This window comes from Anolis sagrei, chromosome 1 (assembly GCF_037176765.1).
Source record: "Anolis sagrei isolate rAnoSag1 chromosome 1, rAnoSag1.mat, whole genome shotgun sequence".
In the NCBI taxonomy this organism is placed as follows: domain Eukaryota; kingdom Metazoa; phylum Chordata; class Lepidosauria; order Squamata; family Dactyloidae; genus Anolis; species Anolis sagrei.
Window position 1 is genome coordinate 6,961,521 of NC_090021.1, and position 26,053 is coordinate 6,987,573.

General features: G+C 42.0%; 1 protein-coding gene across 4 annotated transcripts in view; it reads left to right on the plus strand.

Moving 5' to 3' along the window:
• Positions 1-26,053, plus strand: part of LOC132761633 (nuclear receptor coactivator 1) — a 450,982-nt gene that overhangs the window by 67,694 nt on the left and 357,235 nt on the right. The window contains exon 1 of one of the 4 annotated variants that reach the window (XM_067462611.1): positions 20,522-20,629. The exons of the other annotated variants lie outside the window; for them this stretch is intronic. The gene's annotated coding sequence lies outside the window, so the exon portion shown is untranslated. Of the gene's footprint in view, positions 1-20,521; positions 20,630-26,053 lie in introns of those variants that run through there. 4 annotated transcript variants of the gene reach the window in all.

Genomic DNA, 26,053 nt, shown 5'->3' on the forward strand with positions numbered 1-26,053 from the left:
ATTAGCCTAAGTCCAACATTGTGTGAATGAGTATCTGTTAATATGAGCAAGATTTTTTCCCTTCCAACTGGAGATTTCCACATTACCTACAAAATCACTGGAGCGGCTTTTGAAATTTCTGTGAGAATGTCCCTTGAGAGAGAGTGATTGCCCACCTCAATTTTCTACTGATAGAAACACACCCATCAACAAAATTGACTCCTTTGGATTGTGTCCATGTGTGTGTTGTACATATTCACAGTATGTTAACAAATATGATGATGGTATACGGAAAGTAGAACTGTAGATGTTTGTGGTTACATTTGGCATCCAAGATTTGATCTGAACGCTTGGACACCCAACCCTGAAGTTATGAGCCTGGGTACCCTTAACTGGTTGGTACATAGGACCTCACTTCTTGAGTAAATTTGTTTAGACTTGGGATTTATATTAGCTAAGGATTATTAGGCTTATTTCAAAACGTTTGAGTAGGATATCATCCAAGTGAGCAAACTCATCTTTGTAGAACCTGCAAATTTGGTGATACCTTAATAAGACAACATACATACTAAACAATGATGAATTCAAAAGAACTAAGAGAGTGAAATAATGTGGATATATGTTGGCTGGAGCCAAGATAGTTTGATTTAAATCAAATCAATTTGGAATAAGTGATTTTTAATTCATCAAGAAAGGAGCTCTGGAGGCTCAGTGACTTAAATCAAGTTTCCAATTGATGCTAGGTACTGCATTTCCTGACTAGTGGTGCAAATCTTACTGTGAAATCTTGTTTACCTACATCTAAAGGGAAAGCAAATTACAGTGTTCTTTAGTTCTTTGAATGGGACCTTACATTGCCTGGTCACACTGTGGGCTTATCGACTGGAACCCTGTTAGTGACATAAGGCAGGTGTTAGTCCACCTTGTGCATGAGCACCCTGTATACCCATTCAGAAGTCTAGACATTTTAGTCCAAATTCCTCAAACCTGGGTTGGGTTAAACCGCTGAGCTGACCGAAAGGTCAGTGGTTCGAATTTGGGGAGTGGGATGAGCTCCCGCTATTAGCCCCAGCCTCTGCTAACCTAGCAGTTCAAAAATACGCAAATGTGAGTAGAGAAATAGGTATCTCTCCAGCGGCAAGGTAATGGCGCTCCATGCAGTCATTCCGGCCACATGACTATGGAGATGTTTACGGACAACGGCAGCTCTTTGGCTTGGAGATGAGCACCATCTGCCAGGGTCTGACATGACTAGACTTAATGTCAGGGGAAAAGCTTTACCTTTCCTACAAGCTTTACCTTTCCTACAAGGAAATACTGTCTTCTCTGAAAAGGGTGGGGAACAGTAAGAACTTGGTTCATCCCAGGAAGCCCAAAAGAAGCACCAAGCCCCTCTCCTCTCTCTTTCATGACACTCATTTAGGCCTTTTGAATACCTGGATGAGGAAATGGCAATCCGGGGGGCAGGGGGGAATGACCCCCTAAGGTGACATTGGTACTTTCCCCTCTCCACAGAATAACTCTTGACCCATTCATGAGTCATATCAAAAGTCATAATTTTGTCTCTACAACTTGTCCTCAACATATACATGAAGATTTACTGTATCTCCGTTCTTGGTAATAGGGGAGGTTGGCGTTTTGCTTCATCCCTTGCAACAACCAGCACCTCCCCATTTAGCAATTGCTTTGTGGCCATTCCATTGCTGTTGGAGAGAATGGGGAGAGTGGGTTGTCATATGGATGCAGAATGATGACATCGTCCGCTAGGGCCTTTAGAGGTCTGGAGCAGATCTCAGGGGATGATGTAGTCATTCTAAATCTGGCTAAATATGCATAGCACAGGCATCTTCAATCACCTACTCCGTGCCAGGCAAGGAATTGACGTGGAAAGGGTGCAGTGGCTAAATGGTGAATCTGGCAGGTGTTGAGAGCAGAGTCCCTGCAGAACTATTAACACTACAGGCATCCTTCTACATTTGTGGGTTCAGCAGATTTTAATTGTGGATTTGATTAATATGTTTCCTCTAGGAATCTCTAGGTCCTCCAGAGCAATTTTCCAGAGGAACCCAAGCATAGATTCATCCTAGAGAACCTAAAGATTCTTAGAGAGGTGTTCTCTAAGGTAAAAAAGATTCCCAGAGAAGTGTTGTCTCATGTGTAAAACACAATTTTTAAATTATTTTCCCCCATTTTCAGAGGATACTGTGCCCCTAACCCTTGCAAATATGGAGGCCCTATTTCACACTTTGCCATACAGAATATCAGCTCTGGTGTTGTTTTCCCTTATTAAAAAAGTATCCAGTATTTCCATTAACATAGTCTTTTTAATGACTAGCAGTCAGAGCACTTTATGAGGCAGACAACATAAAGGGATTTCTCCTTTCTCTTTCCTTCCCTCTTGGCCCAGCCTCATCTTTGCACTTTCCAAGGCCCAAACAACAATGGTCATATCTGATAGACCAGAGGAATGTCTCATAATTGCTGGGCAATCTCAAACTGTTTGTGTTCGGGATGTGAAAATGCAATGCCTGTGTTTGGTAAGCAGAGTGTAAATCTGCATTTGAGAAGCCATCAAATTGGTTTTTCATTTGCATATAAATACCTCCTTTAATTCAGTGTATGTGACAGAGGCATTGATTTGGTTTAGAAATTAACTGTGGAGCTAGCATGCTCATGGTCCAATTATTTAATGTAAATCTATTACTCTTTCATGGAAATGTAGTATTTATATTCTTTTAAAAATAAATATTATTTAATGTAAAGAACTCATTCATTTTTATCTACCCTGGTCAGAGGTGCACCTTTAACCGAGTTGACAGATTGAAGTCGAGAGTAATTCACATGATGATAACTTGTTATTGCAAGGTTCCTTTCTCTCCAAAGTGTCCCTCCATGATTTAATTTTGCAAGCACGAGAAACCCTATTTAAACCCTTTCTCCTACATCTCTCCAATACCACATGTTCTTTGTACACATTTCAATTACCCTTTGGGGTTTCAACATTTGTGATTTTCTGGTTTCAATTATTTCTTTTCCTAGAGACTCCACCTCATGCTTTGCTCATATTAGAGTAATTCCCACAACCACATAACTATGGGTTTGGCCAAAATTCACTTTTTTCAAACTAGATGGAGCTTATCTAGAGATAACCATGACATGTCCTATCCTCTTCTGTATAAACGGTGGATGGGCATTCTTATCAGAGAAGTTATTGACAGCAACAGGGTTCTTTTCCCCCTGTATTCATCCTTTTTCTTATAATGGAATCAATCTGGTTTGTTTGCAAATGTGACCATGAGAACAGTCTGTAGAAATGAGTATTACAATTCAAAGTGCTGGCTTTAGCCTATAAAGCCCTAAACTGTTCCGGCCCAGCTTACCTGTCCGAATATCGCTCCCTCTATGAACCATCTCAGAGACTAATATCATCCGGGAAGGCCCTGCTCTCAGTCCCGCCACTTTCGCAGGCATGACTGGTGGGGACAAGTGACAGGGCCTTCTCAGTGACAGGGCCCTTTGTCTATGGAACACCCTTACCAACGAAATTAGATCGGTGCCCGCCCTCTTGGCCTTCAGAAAAAAAGCAAAAACATGGTTGTGGAACCAAGCATTTGGGCAGTAAACAGGACAAGAAACGAACACGGATTATGTGCAATAGTTACTTGATACTGGAATGGTATTCCCCATAGTCACCTATGGATGTGAGAGCTGGATCATAGAGAAGGCTGAACGAAGGAAGATAGATGCTTTTGAACAGTGGTGTTGGAGGAAAGTTCTGAGAACGCCTTGGACAGCGAGAAGATCCAACCAGTCCATACTTCAAGGAATAAAGCCTGACTGCTCATTGGAGGGAAGAATAGTAGAGGCCAAGATGAAGTACTTTGAGAAGAAAGTACTTCTCACATCATGAGAAGAAAGGAAAGCTTAGAGAAGACAATGATGCTGGGGAAAATGGAAAGAAAAAGGAAGAGGGGCCAACCAAGGGCAAGATGGATGGATGGTATCCTTGAAGTGACTGGATTGATCTTGAAGGAGCTGAGGGTGGTGACGGCCGACAGGGAGCTCTGGCATGGGCTGGTCCATGAAGTCATAAAGAGTCAGAAACCACTGAACGAATGAACAACAACAACTGGAAAGGCCTGGACCATGTTTTTGGATTATGTGATTTTAATCTTTATATTAATATGTTTTTAATCCTTTGTTTTAATGTTTTTGAACGTAGTTACATTTTTTTGATTTAATTGGTAGTTTTAAGGTACTGTTGTTTTATGTTAAGTTTTCATGTTTGGTAAGGCATTAAATTTTGCCGTGAATATGTTGGAAACCGCTTTGAGTCTCCCCAGGGGTGAGAAAAGCAGTCTATAAATGAAGTAAATAAATGAAAAATATATATATTTCAGATAAAAAAGTAGATAGAAAAAAAGAAAGTTACCTAACTTTGGTAGACGAGCTCCTAATGCTGACTCCCATGTCTCTGTGTCGGGCATCTTGAAGCAGAAAGGCCTCATGCTGTTCCTTTCTCAAACACAGGCGATAACGCACTTAAAACTTCTGGGAAGAAGGGAGAAGTGACCTCTACATGCAGGCAGGAAGCAAAACACCCGGAGTTACATTGATCTAGGAAAAAGAGGTGAAAACAAGAGAGCAGGCCTGCACCACAGGGTTGCTTCTGTCCCTAATTACTCTCTATACAAGTGTCAATGCTTATTAGCCCTCAACCCAGTCTTGTTTTATTTTCAAATGAAGAAAAAATGTAAGTGGTGAAAAGGTAGTTAGGTAATGGTTTCCAAGGTCCAGTGAAGAATGTGTAAAGCCCCAGACCTTGTGTAGTTCACCACCTCTGTGCTAAAGTGCCAGTGCCAGTGCAAGATCAAGGCAAGCTCTTTCTACAGCAGTGGTTCTCAACCTTCCTAATGCCGTGACCCCTTAATACAGTTCCTCATGTTGTGGTGACCCCCAACCATAACCCTAACATTATGAATCGCCATGTAAATAATGATCTGCAGGATGTATTTTCATTCACTGGAGCAAATTTGGCACAAATACCTGGTATACCCAAATTTGAATACTGGTGGGGTTGGCGGGGGGATTGATTTTGTCATTTGGGAGTTGTAGTTGCTGGGATTTATAGTTAACATGTAAACCAAGAGCATTCTGAACCCCACCAACAATGGAATTGAACCAAAGTTGGCACAAAGAACTCCCATGATCAACAAAAAATACTGGAAGGGTTTGGTGGGCATTGACCTTGAGTTTGGGAGTTGTAGTTTGCCTACATCCAGAGAGCACTGTGGGCTCAAACAATGATGGATCTGGACCAAACTTGGCACAGATACTCAATATGCCCAAATGTGGACACTGATGAGGTTTGGGAAAAATAGAATTTGACATTTGGGAGTTATACTTGCTGGGATTTATAGTTCACCTACAATCAAGGAGCATTCTGAGTTTGGGAGTTGTAGTTTGCCTACATCCAGAGAGCACTGTGGGCTCAAACAATGATGGATCTGGACCAAACTTGGCACAGATACTCAATATGCCCAAATGTGGACACTGATGAGGTTTGGGAAAAATAGAATTTGACATTTGGGAGTTATACTTGCTGGGATTTATAGTTCACCTACAATCAAGGAGCATTCTGAACCCCGCCAATGATAGAATTGGGCCAAACTTCCCACACAGAACCCACATGACCAACAAAAAATACTGTGTTTTCTCATGGTCTTTGGCGACCCCTCTGACACCCCTTCGCGACACCCCCCCCAGGGGTCCCGACCTCCAGGTTGAGAAACACTGTTCTACAGGATTGACCAAAAGTACCAATAAAATACTCCTTGGTGAAGCAGAGTGAATCCACAAGACAGCCGAAGGAGAAATGGTAGTAAAAACTCAAGAAGTTACTGTTAGTGGTTTGTTTGGTTAGTGGTTTATTTGTCCTTGTGGTTCTTGTTCATTTTTTAAACAAAGGCCTCAAACATGCGAAATCTTTTGTAGAAACGTAACCTGCCAAAGCTGGAGAATTGTGAAACTCTGCCCAGAAGTTTCATGGCGCTTTTAAATTACTGGGAGGAAATGCAATCAGTCATGGGTGGAGCAAACGTGAGGCTTTGAAGATGTCTGTGAGTGCAGAAACGGCAGTGGCGATGAATATGCTTTCAGATGTCAGTACAAAGAGGCTATCATACTTTCGAACCAGTGGATGGTCCCACTTTATACATGAGGCCCAGCCAAGATGCTTTAGTGGGCTCTCCGATCCTGTTACATCTATCATCCCCTCCTTACCATTACTGCTGCTGCTCATTCACCTGTCTCTCTCTCCCCCCAATTGCATTTTGTAGATCTTCCAGAGAGGCAGAGATAACAAGCTATAACAAGTTACTGCTCCTTTTCTCACTATAATTCCAGATACCCAAAGAAGTCAGAAGGGGCTGGTTTTCAGCAGGTCTCTAGGTGAAGTGGACGAACACAGAGAGTGCTCACTAATGCTTCCTCTTCATCTTGGAAAGAAGTGACGAGCGGAGTGCCGCAGGGTTCCGTCCTGGGCCCGGTCCTGTTCAACATCTTTATTAATGACTTAGATGAAGGGCTAGAAGGCAGGATCATCAAGTTTGCAGACGACACCAAATTGGGAGGGATAGCCAATAGTCCAGAGGACAGGAGCAGAATTCAAAACGATCTTGACAGATTAGAGAGATGGGCCAAAACTAACAAAATGAAGTTCAACAGGGACAAATGCAAGATACTCCACTTTGGCAGAAAAAATGAAATGCAAAGATACAGAATGGGGGACGATGCCTGGCTCGAGAGCAGTACGTGTGAAAAAGATCTTGGAGTCCTCGTGGACAACAAGTTAAACATGAGCCAACAATGTGATGTGGCGGCAAAAAAAGCCAATGGGATTTTGGCCTGCATCAATAGGAGCATAGTGTCTAGATCTAAGGAAGTAATGCTACCCCTCTATTCTGCTTTGGTTAGACCACATCTGGAATATTGTGTCCAATTCTGGGCACCACAATTCAAGAGAGATATTGACAAGCTGGAATGTGTCCAGAGGAGGGCGACTAAAATGATCAAGGGTCTGGAGAACAAGCCCTATGAGGAGCGGCTTAGGGAACTGGGCATGTTTAGCCTGAAGAAGAGAAGGCTGAGAGGAGATATGATAGCCATGTATAAATATGTGAGAGGAAGTCACAGGGAGGAGGGAGCAAGCTTGTTTTCTGCTTCCTTGGAGACTAGGACGCGGAACAATGGCTTCAAACTACAAGAGAGGAGATTCCATCTGAACATGAGGAAGAACTTCCTGACTGTGAGAGCCGTTCAGCAGTGGAACTCTCTGCCCCGGAGTGTGGTGGAGGCTCCTTCTTTGGAAGCTTTTAAGCAGAGGCTGGATGGCCATTTGTCAGGGGTGATTTGAATGCAATATTCCTGCTTCTTGGCAGGGGGTTGGACTGGATGGCCCTTGAGGTCTCTTCCAACTCTTTGATTCTATGATTCTATGATTCTAAGTCTATAGTAGTGGAATAATAATAATAATAATAATAATAATAATAATAATAATAATTTATTATTATATTTATATCCCGCCACCATCTTCCTGAAGGGACTTGGTGCGTCTTACAAGGCACTCCAGGCTTTATTTATTTATTGTATCAGGAGCGAACCAAACAGTTGTATTGTAATAAAAAAACCCACAATCTTAGCATTCTATTAAATGTCCTTTGACCAGTAGCTCGCCACTTGGAGTGTTTCTGGTATTGCTATAAGAAGGTCCTCCATTGTGCATGTGGCAGGGCTATGGTGGTCTATGGTTTCATAGAATTCAAAGCACCCCTGAAAGATGGCCATCCAGCCTCTGTTTAAAAGCTTCCACACTCTGGGCAGAGAGTTCCACTCCTGAATGGCTCTCACAATCAGGAAGTTCTTCCTCATGTTCAGATAGAATCTTTTCTCCACACTAGCATGTCGTGAACACTTTGTGGCCCCATTTCTTAAGGTTGGCTTTGCATCTCGGTGTGCTAGAGCGCAGTCTGTTCAGTGCCTTCCAAGTCGCCCCATCTTCCTTGTGCCCAGAAGAGAGTCTCTCATTTGGTATCAGCCATGGATTTAGGTTCCAGGTTTTAGCCTGCCCCTTTTGGACTCTTGCTTGCTGAGTGTCTCTGTACATCTTAGAAAACTATTTCTTGATCATTGTCTTGCTGGCTGATATCCGAACAGGGATGGGCCGGAGATGTCACTGCCTTGGTCCTTTCACTATTGGTTGCTACTTCCCGACAGATATCAGGTGGTGCAATACCAGCTAAATAGTGTAATTGTAACTCCAAGGTGCACATATAACATACAACAGGTAAAAACGGTACAAAAATATAAAACAAGTCACATAAAATTATAACAACAACCCGCCATCAACACATGCAGCATAAAATCCAAACAATACAGTTGTAAAACAACAGTAATACAGTAACACCTCTATGTCTGGTTTCACATATCCCTGTTTACACAACAACCACAGGTTTTGCGTCTGGAAATGGGGGGAGCAAGAAATTTTCCCGCCAACTCCCTCCCAAAGCCTAGGGCTGTTGTGTACACACTCACCCAACAGACTTATGCTTGGGAGGAGTAGAGAGGAAAGAACAACTGTCACTGGTGCTATTGCTAACACCTAAATTCCAAGGCTGTTGTGTGCATATTCACCCAAGGGTTTGGGGATTGGGTGGGCGGCAAGAAGAATAGCTATCACTACCATTGCCTTGTCACTGGGGTGGAGAATGGGAAGCCTCCCCTTCTTCTCCTAGGTGATGAAGCAGAGGAATTTCAGTTACTCTCCCCTCTATGGGGCAGGATGTAAGGTGGGGGGAGGGATAAATGCTATAGATTTACTCCATGCAGTCATTATTTATTTATTTATTTGCAGCATTTATATGCCGCCCTTCTCACCCCGAAGGGGACTCAGAGAGGCTTACAATATATATTTTCATACAATATGTTATATTATTAGCATAGTACAATATCAGTATATATTACTATATTGCACTATACCATTATATTGTAATATTATTAGTAGTATTACATGTAATGTAAATATATAATTATAATTATAATATTGAATTATTATTACTAGTATTATATTGTATTACATTATAATATTATAAATATTATATGTATATACAATATACTATATTATATTATTAGTAAAGACAGGATGGCAGTGTCTTCTGCTCTCTTCTGTCTTCGCTCTGGCCAGAGCATGACCTTGGAGGTGTCTACGGACAATGCCAGCTCTTCAGCCTAGAAATGGAAATGAGCATCAACCCCAGAGTCGGACATGACTGGACTTAATGTCAGGGGACAACCTTTACCTTTGCCTTTTAGTTTTTCTCTGAGCATTAAAAAAGAGCATTTGTTATTACCTATATTTTCAGATATACACAGGATGTTGTGGGTATCCATGGAGGTTCTACTGCAGTGGTTCTCAACCTGTGGGTCCCCAGGTGTTTTGCCCTAAAACTCCCAGGAATCCCAGCCAGTTTACCAGCTGTTAGACTTCATTCCTGGGAGTTGAAGTCCAAAAACATCTGAGGACCCCAGGTTGAGAACCACTGTTCTACTGTATGGGATTTGAAAACATGTGTCTGGCTGGGGTTCACACAGGATCTTTTAACCCTTCTTTCAGTTTTGTATCCCCAAGAGGCGAGGTAAGCCTGGTAAGTACCTGACATTCCCCTCTTCTTTTTCTGGCATTCCCAGAGCAGCAAAACCAGAACGGCTTCTCTACTTCTTTAAAGTCTGCCTTGAACTTTGCGGCTGGGTTCAGTGGCTTCCCGTCATGGTGGAGACTGTATGAAAGCAGTTCATGGATATTGCGCTTCAGGGATTGTGAGTGATCAGCCTTTGACTTTGGCAGGTTAATGGGAGGTGGGTTCATAAATTACAGATTTATTTTTTTTTGAAATAGGGGTGAAATTGAGCCTCCGCAGACTCCTCATGTGGGGACGGGGGAAACGTGGAAAGAACAAGGACAGCCCCTGGGCTTTATTGAAGCCCATCCATGAAGTAGTACACTATCTGCCTCGGGGCTGGGAGTGCATCAGAGCTTTTGTTGTTCGTTCCCATCTGGGGAAAGCAATATTGGGGTTGCTGTGGTAATCAAGGATGGGCCGCTTTTGAACACCGTAGAGGGAAGGAGAGTAAAATTTAAAGCATCAAAGGCCCCCTTTATCCTAAAACTGCTGGTCTGAGGCCCACGTTGCTGCAACATTTTTGGAACGTGTGTGTCAACAACAACCAACTTGTTTTTCCTTCGGTATGCGGGCGAGATCCTCCCGCAGCGCTAGAATGTCTGGCGCTGACTTGTGTATAGTACAGTAAGCTTAAAATTTGGATTTCCTTGGACAAAATGCCAGAACTTTCCCATTTGGAAACATTTGACGCTAGGCGTGGATAAACGTTTCTCTAGTGGCTCATCTTGGGAAACGGAGCTGGACTGTGCCTTTGTGACTCTTGACACATGTGCTCACTACCAATTATTTCCCATCTTATCTTACGTTTTCTGGAAACAGAAACTGGAAGAGTCTTGCAGAGAAGTTCAGGTATGTTGCAAAGTGAGCAACCATTGCAGTGGGAGAAGGAAAAAGCAAGCAGGAGGAAGAGTTAAGGTGCAGTGGCATGATGTATCTGATTGACTGTACAGTCAGCATTGGTTGCTTATTAGTCTTCGCCATCCTGGACAGAAGCACGTGACAGTCGAATTTAGGCCAGGGGTGGGGACAATATAGCCTTCCAGAGGCTGTTTAGCTGCTACTCCCAACATTCCTCACCATTGGTTATACTGGTTGGGAATTGCTGAGAATCTCATAACACATGGAGAGCTGCATGATTCCCCACCATGATATGAGAAACCCTTGGTGAAAGAAAAGTGGGATACAAATAAAGATTTATTGGGCATCTCATGCATGAAGCTGGCTGATGCAGTTCAAGAATCTGGGGTTCATAATGTGTAATTAATAGACCACTGGCATGTTGATAGAGCTGATCCAAGCTTTCTGATCATGGCTGTATGTATGTAATATATCTCCCTTGTCATTATTTATTTGTTATCTGTTAAGTTACTTTCGGTTTATGGCATCGGACTGCGTGATTTTAAATAAGTGGTTTTAATTCTTGATATGGTTTTAATGTATATGTTTTATTTTATTTGATGTATGTATGTTCATGTTGGCATCGAATTGCTACCTATATATATGTATGTTACTCTGAGCAGGACCGTAGCCAGAAAAAAAATTCGGGGTTGACTTTTTCGGGGGGGGGGGGGTTTGAAACCTGCCTTCTAGCTCACGCTGAAGCAAAGAGCACAGCAGGAAGCAGAGCATCCTTCAATAGCCTGCAGCTCCGCCCCTGTCAACCACCTCCACCAAGTCTGGCCTCCTTAATGAGAGCATTCAACACACACACACACAACTTGGTTGCTTCACTACATCGGCTATTGCTGCAAGTAATGACAGTGTGAATAAATTGTCAATATTTAAGGCCTTGCATGGTCTGGGGCCGATGTACCTGAGGGACCGCCTCACCCCCTACCAACCCCAGAGATCCCTCCATTCTGAGGACCAAGATCTATTGGAAATTCCCAGTGTCAAGACCTTGCGCCTAACAGCAACCAGACGCAGAGCCTTTTCAGCAGTGGCACCATCACTCTGGAATACTCTGCCACCTGAAGTCCGTACCTTGCGGGACTTATCAGCTTTCCCCAGTGCATGTAAGACATATCTGTTTCGACGGACCTTTGATCTCTGATATTGCTGTTTTTAAATTGTTTTAAATTGTTTTTAAATTGTGTTCGTTTTTAGCCTGTTCTTGTAAGCCGCTCCGAGCCCCAGGGGAGTGGTGGCATATAAGTTCGAATAATAAATAAATAAATATTTGCTTGAGATAGTGCTTGTAGTTCTGGAGGGACTCTTAATTTTTTGCATCTCATAGACTTAACATGGGGATTTGGTTAACCAATTAAAATTCATGAGTAAACTGGGTTTTTTTAAAAAATCAGAAACATTTCAGGGTGGGGGGGTTGAACCCCTAACCCCCCCCCCCACTACAGGCCTGACTCTGAATCCCCTAAGGGGTGAGAAGGGTGGGGTATAAATATGGCAAATAAATAAATAAATAAATTGGAGATCTCCTTAAGACCTAATTTTGCAAGAGGGGTCTTGTACATTCAGGGCAGCTCTGGTTCTCTTGACTCAGTCCATCCTCTTGTAATGTGGACTTCCTCTTTTACTACTGTGTGCCACTCTACTGAGCATTATCACCTTTTCCAATGAGTCATATCATCTCATGATGTTTCTAAAGCACGGTATTTTAGTCATTTTGGCTTCTAGTGAGCGTTTCTGCTCAATTTGATCTCAGACCCATTAATTTGTCTTTTTGGCTGTCCATAGAACTCTCCTCCAGCACCTTGTTTTGAATGAGTTGATTCTCTTCCTGTCAGCTCTTTTCACGATCCAGCTTCACGTATAGAAATCAGACACACCATGGCACAAATGATTCTGACATTGGTATACAGTTACGTGTTTCGTTTCTTCATTCCTGCCTTTCCGAGTCTTCGTCTTCCCCTGATTTCTTGACTGCAGTTTCTATTTTGATTAATGTCTGAAACAAAGTATAGAAACTTTTAACTTTTTTGATATTGTCCTTGCCCATTTCAATGTTTAGTGGTCACCATTTTTGTTTTCTTAATACTTAGCTGTAACCTTGCTTTTGCACTTTCTGTAATGGTTCCAGGTTTTTGCTGCTGTTGTTTGTAATATGATGTCATCCTAAATAGTTCATGTTCATTTATCCTAATGTTCACACCTCCCTTCTGTGAGTGTAATCTTGCTTTCTATGGTATGTTATGCATGTAAATGTCCATGGCTGAGAAAAGTCTCTTCTTCCATGTAAACTGCATTGCTTTGCCTCAGAGGGAGAGAAGAGCAGCCACCATTGAACCTAATAATCCCCTTTCCCACCTCCATCTCTTTTTCCTTGTATTTTGGAAGTGCCAAAGCAATCATTTGCAAACTGCTCTGGGAGCCTTTTTTGCTAAATTATCTAAATAAATATACAGAACAGACAGGGTAATACGATAACACCGTTGTTGGATTCCCTTTCCAATTGAAAATGCTTTTCTGTTTCATCATATTGGGTTCTGGCAGAAACCTCTAGTCTTCAGTAAAGGTTATATATCTGGACAGTCAAAATGGTTAGTGCAACCCCTAGTTTGTCACAAACTCCTTCAACAGAGTCTTTATTGTAATTTATAAAATACAGGCTAATTTTCTTTCTGAATCTTTTGATAAGATCCATCAGTCAAAGTATGTTTGCAATATTGTCTTTAGTGCCTCTTTCTTTTCTGAATATATTACTTAGGTGATCCCTTATAGTCTGAAGATTTATTTATCGTGTCAGGGCAGCCAGTCAATTATATTACATTTCTAACAGAACAAAGCAAACAAACAGACAAAATACAAAATTTGTGAGTTTGATAGATTGATTAAATGTCCTTTGACCAGTATCTGGCCACTTGGAGTGCTTCTGGTGTTGTTGCAAGAAGGTCCTCCATTGTGCATGTGGCAGGGCTCAGATTGCATTGCAGCAGGTGGTCAGTGGTTTGCTCTTCTCCACACTCGCATGTCGAGGATTCCACTTTGTAGCCCCATTTCTTGAGGTTGGCTCTGCATCTTGTGGTGCCAGAGCGCAGTCTGTTCAGCGCCTTCCTAGTCGCCCAGTCCTCTGAGTGCCCGGGGGGGGGGGGGTCTCTCATTTGGTATCAGCCATTGGTTGAGGTTCTGGGTTTGAGCCTGCCACTTTTGGATTCTCGCTTGCTGAGGTGTTCCAGCGAGTGTCTCTGTAGATCTTAGAAAACCATTTCTATATTTAAGTCGTTGACATGCTGGCTGATACCCAAACAGGGATGAGCCTGAGATATCACTGCCTTGGTCCTTTCACTATTGGCTGCTACTTCCCGGCGGATGTCAGGTGGTGCAATACCGGCTAAGCAGTGTAATTTCTCCAGTGGTGTAGGGCGCAGGCACCCCGTGATAATGCAGCATGTCTCATTAAGAGCCACATCCACTGTTTTAGTGTGATGAGATGTATTCCACACTGGGCATGCATACTCAGCAGCAGAGTAGCACAGCACAAGGGCAGATGTCTTCACTGTATCTGGTTGTGATCCCCAGGTTGTGCCAGTCAGCTTTCGTATGATATTGTTTCTAGCACCCACTTTTTGCTTGATGTTCAGGCAGTGCTTCTTGTAGGTAAGAGCACGGTCCAGAGTGACTCCAGTCCGAAGATGATGGTCCTCCAAGTGTAGTGTCTTGCTGGTTAGTCCGTAGGTGGTTGTGGAGCCCTATTCTTGATCACCATGTTCTCCCGTAGTGAGGACATTGGTTTTCAGGTGGAAGGTGGTCCAGGTGGTCCCAGTCAAGGTTGGCTTGACACGCCTACCTCTTGATATGTTTCTCCCTTTTGCTCTCCATTCGTGCCTCTTTGAATTCTGCAGCACTGCTGGTCAAAAATGATCTCCAGTTAAAGTGCTCAAGCGCTGAATCCATATTGGTATTCTATTTATTTATTTGTTACATTTATATACCGCCTCTCTCAGCCCAGGGACGACTTGGAGCGGATAACAATCGGCAACAATTTGATGCCAAAACAATTACAACAATAAAGAATAATAAAATACCATTAAAACACTAGCAAGCAACATAAAAATATAAGAAATCTAGCATTTCTTGTGCCATATATTGTACAACTCTTTGTTGTTAAAATATCACTTAACTTACTTGGGCAATTAGTGCAATGGTGCAGTGGTTACTACAATTCCCAGTGTCCTCATTGTTGGGGGTTAAAATGTTTATTGAGCTTTTCCAATCTATGGGTCATTGATGGTTTTTTGTGCTTCATTTGTTAGAATTTGGACCTAGTTCATATCTGTAGCTTGAAACAGCAACGTTGGTGTGCAATCTGTTTTTAGGTAATTGTTTCTCTCAAGTGTTTTGAGTCACATATTTGAGTGTTTTGAGTCACATATTCAATTTTTAAGTAGAAGGTTCTACTTCAAAACATCATTTCATATCTTTTGTTTGGTTGTTCAGTGTGGTTGTTCTTCATCTTTTTATTTTATTGTAACTATCACATATGTTCCCTTGTTGGTTGTATAACATTCTGCTCTTGGTTTAAAATTTCCTTTGAATTCTTGAATCTTGTGAAAGAAAGAAGTTCTATCTTTTTACATTTCTTCTATTTATTGTCATGTATTAAGATCCTCCTTCCTGCTTGCCTACTCAGGTTTGTGCTTTGAAGCTGTACTTCAGTTGGGGCAAGCAATTCACATACCTTCTCACACCTGTCATTCAGTATATTATTTCTTAACCTATCACCCTGAAAGGTGTGAGTGAATCATATTTCCAAATGTTTGCCTGTTTGTTAATAAGCCCCAAGCATTTTGCCTGCACCATTCTGGAGATGGGGAAACCCGTGATTGGCAGCTCCTTTCTTGCCTTCCCGGCTTGCTTTTCAGTAAGTATTGCATTGTCCAGCTTCACCTGGAATGCAAAGATCAGAACATTTCATTTTCCTCATTCTGTACATATCTCCTGTATATGCCATAATTCAGTGGTTCTCAACCTGGGGTCCCCAGATGTTTTTGGCCTACAACTCCCTGAAATCCCAGCCAGTTTACCAGCTGTTAGGATTTCTAGGAGTTGAAGGCCAAAAACATCTGGGGACCCCAGGTTGAGAACCACTGCCATAATACAATGTGAGAGAGAACAGGAGAGTATGATGTAATTGGTACAAATTTTTACTAATTTTAGGGTTTGGATCTGGAAAACTTGGCTATGGGTGGTCAACTTGAATGTGGTGATGACATGTGCTATGAATTGTAGTTTGGGAATGATGGATGAGATCTGATGAGTTCCAGCTCTTCATTTTATTTGAAGCTAATTCCTATGAAGACTTCTGAAGCTGTTAGAGATTATTTTTTATTATAGTACAACCCTCTCATTTGCAGATTTGATAACTTGATACCCATACTATTCCACCCAGAAATGTTTGTGGGTCTTTTTTGGTCCTCCAGTGCTATTATATGGTATGCTTGCAGCCCAGGTATAGTTAAATGTTGTGTAGGATTTGCTATAATTCTTGTCTTCAGATATTTGCAGAGATCTTGGAAAATATCCCCAGTTCTGTGTATTTGAATTCAGAATCGTGTGCCTGCTAGTTTGCTTATTTCTGTTAAAGGTCCACTGTACATTAAAATGAGTAAAATAACTATAAGCATACAATTAAATTACAAATGGTCTTACTAAAGTTTGGGAGGATTAAAAACAGAAATCACACTGGCTGCCGTTCATTTTCCGGTCCCAATTCAAGGTGCAGGTGCTTACCTACAAAGCCCTAAACGGTTTGGGACCCGCCTACTTGTGTGACCGCATCTCTGCATACGAACCCACCCGATCTCTTCGTTCATCTGGACAGTCCCTACTTACAATCCCACCTGTATCGCAAGCGCGACTGGTGGGGACGAGGGATAGGGCTTTCTCGGTGGTGGCCCCTCGACTCTGGAACTCTCTCCCTAAGGATATCAGGCAAGCCCCATCGCTGGAAATTTTTAGGAAGAGCTTGAAAACGTGGCTGTTCCAGTGAGCCTTCCCAGAATAAGGAAACTCCAAGCATTTTGTCCCCAACGCACTTTATCAGAGATTCAGGATATCTGCAAACCCATCCCTCTCCAAACACCTACCCTTTTCTCCTGGTCATGCCCAGCACTTTTTAATTTTAATTTTAATTATTACATTTGGCCCTGCCATAGTTTTTAATTGCGTCATTGTGTGTTGTTAATGTTATTGCTTTGTTTTGATTTATTTTGCTGTATTGTTGTTGTTGTTTTATTGTTGTATATGGGCTCGGCCTCTTGTAAGCCGCACCGAGTCCTTCGGGAGATGGTAGCGGGGTACAAATATTATTATTATTGTTATTATTATTATTATAGTGACTTAATGGGAAAGGCTTCTTGTTGAAAAAACTAAGTTATCGACCTGGATCTATTTCCTCCTTGTCACTCTTTGGATTTAGGTTAAACCTACATTTGGAGGATTATTTGCAATAATAGCAGAGCAGTTCTGGTTTTCATATTTCATTCTGCTTTAAAATATCAGGACTTTAATGGCCCTTCAAGCTCTGCTGATAATAGCTCTTGATATTTGACTGTTAGTGTGCCTGAAGCTTCTTCTTAGCAATTTTCCTTTGGCAAGGGTTGGCAGCATCCATTTTTAATTGCATGCGTTGTCTGTGGATTTATAAACGCTGAAAAACGAGTGTTTCCATGTAGAGGCTCCTTAGGGGAATATCCCTTTTCCCTGTTATGAAATGGAGCTCTCTCCGAGGGTGAGTTTACATAATATCTGATCAGTAATGTTGGAGGCCTTTTGTAAATACAGTAAGATGCTTACTAAGCAAGTTGCCTTTCCTCCAAATGCCGGCAGGCCTTGGAATGCTTTGCAGCGCCTGCGAGAGTCAGAAAAAAAGGAGTGTGGGGGTGGAGGACAGGCCTTTTCACTTGGCTCTGGGCAAGGAAAGCGGGAGCGCATGGAGCACTTTCAGGATGTGGATGGCAGGCTTGTCTGACAGTCTGGTTGGGGCTGAAAGGCAACTTCATGCGGGTTGCATCACACTTCTTGCTTCTGCACATTCCTCTTGCTGCTGGTCGCGTGATCTGGCCTTTCCAGAGCGGCCTGGCATACCTTGCAGGTAATAACCCTTGTCAGTGGAAACGGTGTCACAAAATAGGACGCCTGCATATGCTTCTCCACGACTCTCAGGTCTCCCATTTTGGAGCTGAGTTCAACTGCAGACTTTATGGTCAGAATTTGGAATCTCCATGTTTCCTCCCTCTATCCCTCCAGATACCATTATAAGTATTTTTTATTCAAAAGGAAACTTAATAAAAAGGCAGTAATAGTACAAAGAAGCAAAACGTTATACAATATGTTGCTCAAACTATGCAGCTAGATTTTAGCTACTACAACAAACTCAAAACTAGCTCAAAACACAAACACACAAACAAAACACGCCTACAGAAACATATACACACAAACAACGCTAATAAACAAACAAAGAAACAATTATACGAACCTCGCGTTCACTATCGGGTAATTCTGCTTCATTTAGATGAGGATATATAGCCACAGTTCTACTTCTATGTATTGTCGAAGGCCATAGCTGGAATCATTGGGTTGTTGTAGGTTTTTCGGGCTATATGGCCATGTTCTAGAAGCATTCTCTCCTGACATTTCACCTGCATCTATGGCAGGCATCCTAAGAGGTTGTGAAATCTTACAACCTCTGAGGATGCCTGTCATAGATGCAGGTGAAACATCAGGAGAGAATGCTTTTAGAACATAACCATATAGCCCGAAAAACCTACAACAACCCAATTTTATTTTTGATAACATTCATAAATCTTACAGTTGACATTTGTTGTGAAATGTTCATAAAGAAGTCCCAGTTTTTCTTTTAAGCTGATCAAAGGTTCTTGGGAGGAGAGCAATGACCAATCTTGATAAAATAGTGTAGAGACATCACACTGGCAATAAAGATCCGCATAGTCAAAGCAATGGTATTCCCCGTAGTCACCTACGAATGTGAGAGCTGGACCATGGGGAAGGCTGAGTGAAGGAAGATAGATGCTTTTGAACTGGGGTGCTGGAGGAAAGTTCTGAGAGTGCCTTGGACAGTGAGAAGATCCAACCAGTCCATACTTCAAGAAATAAAGCCTGACTGCTCATTGGAGGGAAGAAGAGTAGAGGCCAAGATGAATTACTCTGGCCACATCATGAGAAGAAAGGAAAGCTTAGAGAAGACAATGATGCTGGGGAAAATGGAAAGAAAAAGGAAGAGGGGCCAACCAAGGGCAAGATCATAGAATCATAGAATCAAAGTGTTGGAAGAGAGCTAATGGGCTATCCAGTCCAACCCCCTGCCAAGAAGCAGGAATATTGCATTCAAATCACCCCTGACAAATGGCCATCCAGCCCCTGTTTAAAAGCTTCCAAAGAAGGAGCCTCCACCACACTCCGGGGCAGAGAGTTCCACTGCTGAACGGCTCTCACAGTCAGGAAGTTCTTCCTCATGTTCAGATGGAATCTCCTCTCTTTTAGTTTGAAGCCATTGTTCCGCGTCCTAGTCTCCAGGGCAGCAGAAAACAAGCTTGCTCCCTCCTCCCTGTGGCTTCCTCTCACATATTTATACATGGCTATCATATCTCCTCTCAGCCTTCTCTTCTTCAGGCTAAACATGCCCAGCTCCTTAAGCCGCTCCTCATAGGGCTTGTTCTCCAGACCCTTGATCATTTTAGTTGCCCTCCTCTGGACACATTCCAGCTTGCCAATATCTCTCTTGAATTGTGGTTCCCAGAATTGGACACAATATTCCAGGTGTGGTCTAACCAGAGCAGAATAGAGGAATAGCATTACTTCCCTGCACCTAGACACTATGCTCCTATTAATGCAGGTCAAGATGGATGGATGGTATCCTTGAAGTGACTGGATTGACCTTGAAGAAGTTGGGGGTGGTAATGACCGACAGGGAACTCTGGCGTGGGCTGGTCCATTAAGTCATGAAGAGTCGGAAACGACTGAACGAATGAACAACAACAACCTGATGAAGACTTCTAGCGAACTAGAAATCCTGCATCTCTTGTGGATGTCTTCATTGTTTTGTGTTTCTTCAGGTGAACTCCAACCCATGACAACCCTGTTACATAGAAGGTTTTCTTGGCCAACTTTGCTTGATGGAGGTTTGCCACTACTTTCCTCTTAAATTGAGAGAATACAACTGGCCCATTGGGTCACCCATTGGTTTTCTGTGGAATTTCAATATTTGAATGAGAGCATTACACAGCTGTGGGTTTTGGATATCCCCTTGTTCCCGTGGGCCAACGCGACTACTTTCCTTTCAGAATAGGGCAGTGCTTTTACACCTCCTTGGATAAGCAAAGCCACCCAGTTTCCTTGTTGGGGAACTCGGAGTCTTAATTGATTTCCTCAGCCTGCTTCAGAACCACATGCAGTTAACTGCAGGAATGTGTTCGGAGCTGCCTTTTGCTGGTTTTTAAAGTTAGCTTTCCCAACTTTGCTTTGCTCGAGAGGCACCGAAGGGGGGAGATCCGAAGGAAGTGATTAAAAACCTAGCCTTCCCAGCGTATCCTTGTCACGGTGACAGATAATGACAGGTTTTTAAGCAGGTTCTGAGAGGCAGCAGTGATTAGTTTTTCTGCTGTTTTCTTTGTTTTCCTTCTGTCTCTCCTTCGCCCTGCTTTTCACTCTCCTGGCAACGCTGCCTACTTCTGCTGACTCACACCGGGCCTTTCTTCGGCGCAATTTGCTGCTGTAGGATGACAGCCTTTCAAATACGAATTTCAGTTTTCCCATGAAACTTATTTTTCAAACGTTCCTAATGTTTTGGTCTCTCTGAGAAATTTCTTTTTTTTTTTTTTTTGAACGGAACTGAGGCCTGCATAAATGTAATTTATTGCTGGAAATTAAATGAAGGCTAACTGCAGCCGTCGGCCTTCAGAAATTAAAATCCCTGATTGCTGACTCAGTGCCAGCGGGTAAGTACGTCAACCCCCTTTGCATTTACAGGAAAAAGAACCTGTGCTCTTTTGTTGTGCACCGCTGTGCTTAAAAGCAATTACTGGTCAGACGCGGTGCTTTATTCTGCTTGTACATTATTGTTTGTATATAAACCATTGTCTCGGACGCGGCGTGTCTTTGAAAGTCTTTGTTGACGCTGGTCTTGTGTTACTTGCCGAACCACTTAAACCTGCCAGTGGCCTTGATACTGTATGCTCTCTCTGTGTGCTTGTCTGCCTACATGTATTGCATATTTTTCTGTTCAAAAGGCATATTTTATTTCCATCCATATTGTGCTTATGTTGACAGTCTCTGCTAAATGTCCCACCTCTTTTGAATGTTTGTAGTCCGTGAAAAAGCAAACTTTATCCCTCCTGTCAAGAGAGTCCACCTCAAATTTTGCTCTGAGTGAGGATTCTATGTTAGGATCGCACATGGTGTTTCTTTTATCATGTCATTTGAACATGGATATGGCTCTGGCTCTGGCTTGTTCTCCTCTTTTCCTTGGACAAACCAGAGAGAGAAAGCATGGGCTGAACTGTGGATTCTTTTTCTGGCTTTCGGTTGTGGGCATGGGATCAAGTAAAAGCAAAGGCTCTGCCCACGTTTAGACCAAGCGATAAAAAGAAAAATCCCACAAAGCCACAGAGGAAAGTTTGCAACAAAAGTGATTACTGGAAGTATGCACCATTACACTGCTTAGACTTGTCAAGCTGTGGTTCTTGTGATTCACTGGTGTGTCATGAGGTGCAAACTGGACTTTTCTGTGTGTATATCTGTTATGTTTCTGTATGAAATTGGAGGGGAAATAAGAGTGGAAGGTGTTATGTTGTGTAGATAGTCTATTAATCTATGATTCTATGATTCTATTAAAAGACAAAACCTTGTGCTAGGAAAATAGTCCAAGTATATTTGTGAGCCTGCCTCTTGCTCCATGGGAATATTCCAGCTCTAGTTGCATAAATCTTATTATTGGTGACAACGTGCTAACAAGACTGCTCTTGGTCAGGCACTCAGGGGCATCTACGTATGTTTTTTAACTTGTACTTTGAGATTAAATAACAAGGCAGTAAACTCACAATGGGCCCATCTCAGGCTTTGAATCCATTTTCTTTTATGTGCTGGTGGGCATCTTCCTTTTTTGTAAACACATATTTCCGCCAAGTAAACTCCAGGGGCTTCTTTTCTCCAGTCGAGGGATTTAACTCCCATTAACATTAATGGATGTTAACCATTACACACATAAACCTTGCTGACAAGCAAAGGAATGGATTTCTTGCTCAGTGTGCATGGTTTGTGGAGTACATTGCTAGTAGAAGCCTTGCCTGCATGGACAGAAGCCTTCCTTGTTTTTATTTATTTATTTATTTGCTTACGACATTTATATGCCGTCCGTCTCACCCTGAAGGGGACTCAAAGCACTGGGTTGTTGTAGGTTTTTTCGGGCTATATAGCCATGGTTTAGAGGCATTCTCTTCTGACGTTTCGCCTGCATCTATGGCAAGCATCCTCAGAGGTAGTGAGGATGCTTGCCATAGATGCAGGCGAAACGTCAGGAGAGAATGCCTCTAGACCATGGCCATATAGCCCGAAAAAATCTACAACAACCCAGTGATTCTGGCCATGAAAGCCTTCGACAGTACATTGGACTCAAAGCAGCTTACAATATATATATACACACACACACACACACACACACACACATACACACACACACACAATATATTATTAGAATAGTACAATATCAGTATTATATATTACTATATTGTATTATACCATTATAGTACAATATAGTATAGTATATATACAATTTTTATGTGCCCTAAGGAAAGTGAGAAGGGAAGGTGAAGCAAGGAAGGGCTTGCCATATATTTTCATGTATAAGTCGAGCTCATGTTTAAGTCAAGGGCAGGGTTGGGACCAATATTATGCATTTTGATATGACCTGTAGATAAGTCAAAGTTCATTCTGCAAAGAGGGGAAAATACCACCACAATTTTCCTTTCCAGGCATTCAAGAAGTCCAAAAGCGACAACGTGGTGGAGAGAGTCGGTGGGGATCAATGCTTTTCATTTCTCTCGGGGTGGACTAAGCTATCACCTTTTGCCACTCTACTCTAAAGAAAGGGATTTTTTTTTGTGAGAAGAGTTAAGTCACAATACTTACATTGATCCATGGTTAGATTGAGCCAATCTTTTTGGGGTGATTTGGTTTTTCTAAAATTTCTAGACATATATATGAGAATGTGTAGTAAATGAGCCTGTTGTTGGACCAGCAATCCTGAGTTAGGGTTGCTGGTCTTTGAAATAATTGAAGCCATCTTTTCAGTGTCGTCTCTTTGTTCTTATTCTTCTTGAAACTTTTGAAATCTGGATACGGTGATGTAACTCAGAAGAGCCTGGCTGTGTCCTGGGATGTGGCTGCAATGTAGGAGTGACCAAATGTGGGGGCATTGCCTCCACAAAGAGAAATTCTGCCACTCCATTAAGAGTTTCCTTCAATCTCCATATTTCTACCAGTGTAGTAACGTAAAACCTCTGTTGTGCATTAAGAAACACAGATCAGGCATTCAAAGAAGGGGCAGGCACAATTATCTCAAGGATTGCAAACACAAAAATAGGAGAGTTTTAGGTGTGAATGGTTTTTAGTGACTCAATCTCAGCAGTACTCGAAATTTCAGGACTTAGAGAAACATTTCATTTTGGATGGAAGGAGTGCCTTCATTTTGTGCCTCTGCCATAGTTGCACCCTTGCTGCGTCCAAAGATTTATTTATTTATGTTTTTATGCCCCACTATCTATTATAAAATAAATAAAGCAATTCTTTTCCTGCATCGTAGAGAGTTGGACTAGATGGCCCATGTGGTCTCTTTCAAACTAATATTCTATCATTTTAAGGCAATGTGAAACAAATACAAATGTAAAAACTTGAAAATACTTTGAACAGGATTAAGACACATTAAACAAGTCAACTCATTAAAACAGTTTTAAAGGCCTTAACCTTCCTGTTAAAACCATATTAAAACTTTTTGTCTGTTTTTAAATGTAGGTGGCCTCTCTTCCTCATGTGATACTTCCAGTTGTTACAGGGCACTTGAGTTGATTAGTTCTTTTTTTTTAAAAAAAAATTACAAAACATGAATTTTTCTAAGTGTCAAGTGATTATATGTATATTATATATTATTTGTTCAATTTTTGCTATGTTCGTGTTTTTAAATTGCGTTGTAAACCGCCTCGAGCCGCAGGGAGAGGCAGGTAAAAAATAAAATAATAATAATTATTATTGTTATTATTTGATGCACAACAAGATTATCACACAGCAAACAAGATTACTATGCTGGCTTTTGTATTCAATCACATCCCAAGTGTCTAGGACTGTGTGATATCAGCGAATAATGTGTTCAGAGTTAAATAAGGTGGCCTTTTGCAGCTGACAGATGGTGATTTTGTCAGTGCTGATGGTTTTTAAATGCAGGCCAAGGTCTTTAGGCACTGCACCCAGTGTCCCGATCACCACCTGAACCACCTTTACTGGCTTGCTGTTGCTGCTGCTGTTGTTGCTGCTGCTGCTGCTGCTGCTGCTGCTGCTGCTGCTGCTGCTGTTGTTGTTGTTGTTGTTGTTGTTGTTATTTCAAGACAGAATAGCTCATTCTGCCATTTGAAGACAAATCTGAGGTTTGGTGGAGCTTTTTCCTTGATGATTTATTCAGAAATTTGCTTTTGCTTTTCTCTCAGGCTGAGAGGGTATGACTTTCCCAATGGGTTTTTGAGTCTGAGCAGGGATTCAAACCCTAGCACCTCTGAGCTCTTACCCTACAGTCAGCACACTGCACCATGGAAAAGAGATAAAGAGGTGGGGAAGCCAGAGAAGTGCAGATGAATAGGTGAACATAGGAAGATCCTGTCACCCACTGTGTGTATGTATGAGAGAGGAAGAGGGAGGGAGAGAATTACAAGGAGAAGAAGCAATATAGGAAGTTGCTAAGCAACTGCTTGCATTTTAAAAAGTTAATCTCTGTATTAATCTGCAGGGAAGCCATTAAACATTGAGTCCCAATTAGTTACTGTAGGGAACCATGTTGGTGATGGGACCCATATGTGTGGCTCCTTTACAGGCTGAGGGTGCTGATATATGCGCAAATGGTGCAAAAATCAGAAAATGGCACTCTACTTTTATGGGGAGAGATCTTAACTGAGACAGTTTCTGCATCTGAAGCATACTATAAAATGCTAGGTATCATTTTTGCCTCTTAAGGCTCTCATTTCTTTAATTCGTCATCCACCAAATGTACGTACCACATACATTTTTACACTATTTGTTATTCTTTCTCCTGTACCTCACCCAACAGCCCAGTTTCACAGCATGCAATCTCTGCCTGTTATGACTGAATTAGAGAAGAGTGGGCTGCTTCCTTGGTGTTCTTGCTTTCAAAGAGGGGTAAATATGCTGTAGGTGGACATTTTGGAGAGAGGAGGAAAAGATGATCTGCCCCCTCAGATGAGCCCAAGCCTGTGCTTGACTTTAACCCCTGGTCATTAGCTGGCTGATGAAGAGAGCAATCTGTTGTTTTCTTTATTAAACCGTTTATTGTGCCCAGTAAGTAAAGTTATTTGGCGTTGTAGCAATTAAAAAACCTGACAGAGAACAATTAAATGCTAAAGGTAAAGCAGGTCAGATAACAGCAAGACAAAACCAGCATCAGCCCATAAAAGAAGCAAAAGTAAAACCAGCAGCAGGGGTAGAACAGCGCAAAGATCTACAAGCACTAAAAAGAGTTTCTGCAATGCCTGAGGAAATCAAAAGCCAAATAAAAAGTTCACTTCGATCCAAAAACTCAAATGTTGGGCTTTCTCTCATTTTAAGTAGCAATAACAGACTAGTAGAGCAAAGAAATAGCATTTGCATGCAGGCCATCTTGGGTTTTATGCCTGGCAATTCAGAATTAAAAGAATGTGGTTAAAAGCCTTTGCTGGAGACTCTGGAATATCATTGCAAGCCAGAGGAGGTGGTACTGAACAAGTCAGGCAATGGGACAACCTGTCTCCTTAACATGGATAGCTTTTTAATCTTGTCTGAATTGTCTTGTTCATTATCATTCACAATTTCTGGGGCCATTTGTTTCTGCAACCTAGAAAAGCAATGGTCGCATTCTCTCTGGGTTACATTGCACTTTATGGGGGGATAAAGCATCATGCTCTCCATACTTTGGAGATGTGCTAACTTTGCTAAGTGCAATGCTTTCTTTTGGGAAGACATCTGGATTCCACCCATTAAATAACAATGGTATGTGTCTTGCACAGGAAAAAGATTTTTAAATACTCATCTTCTTGAGAGGAGAGCAACAACCAATTTCAATAAAGTAGTGAAGAGTAGAGACATCACACTGGCAACGAAGATCCGCA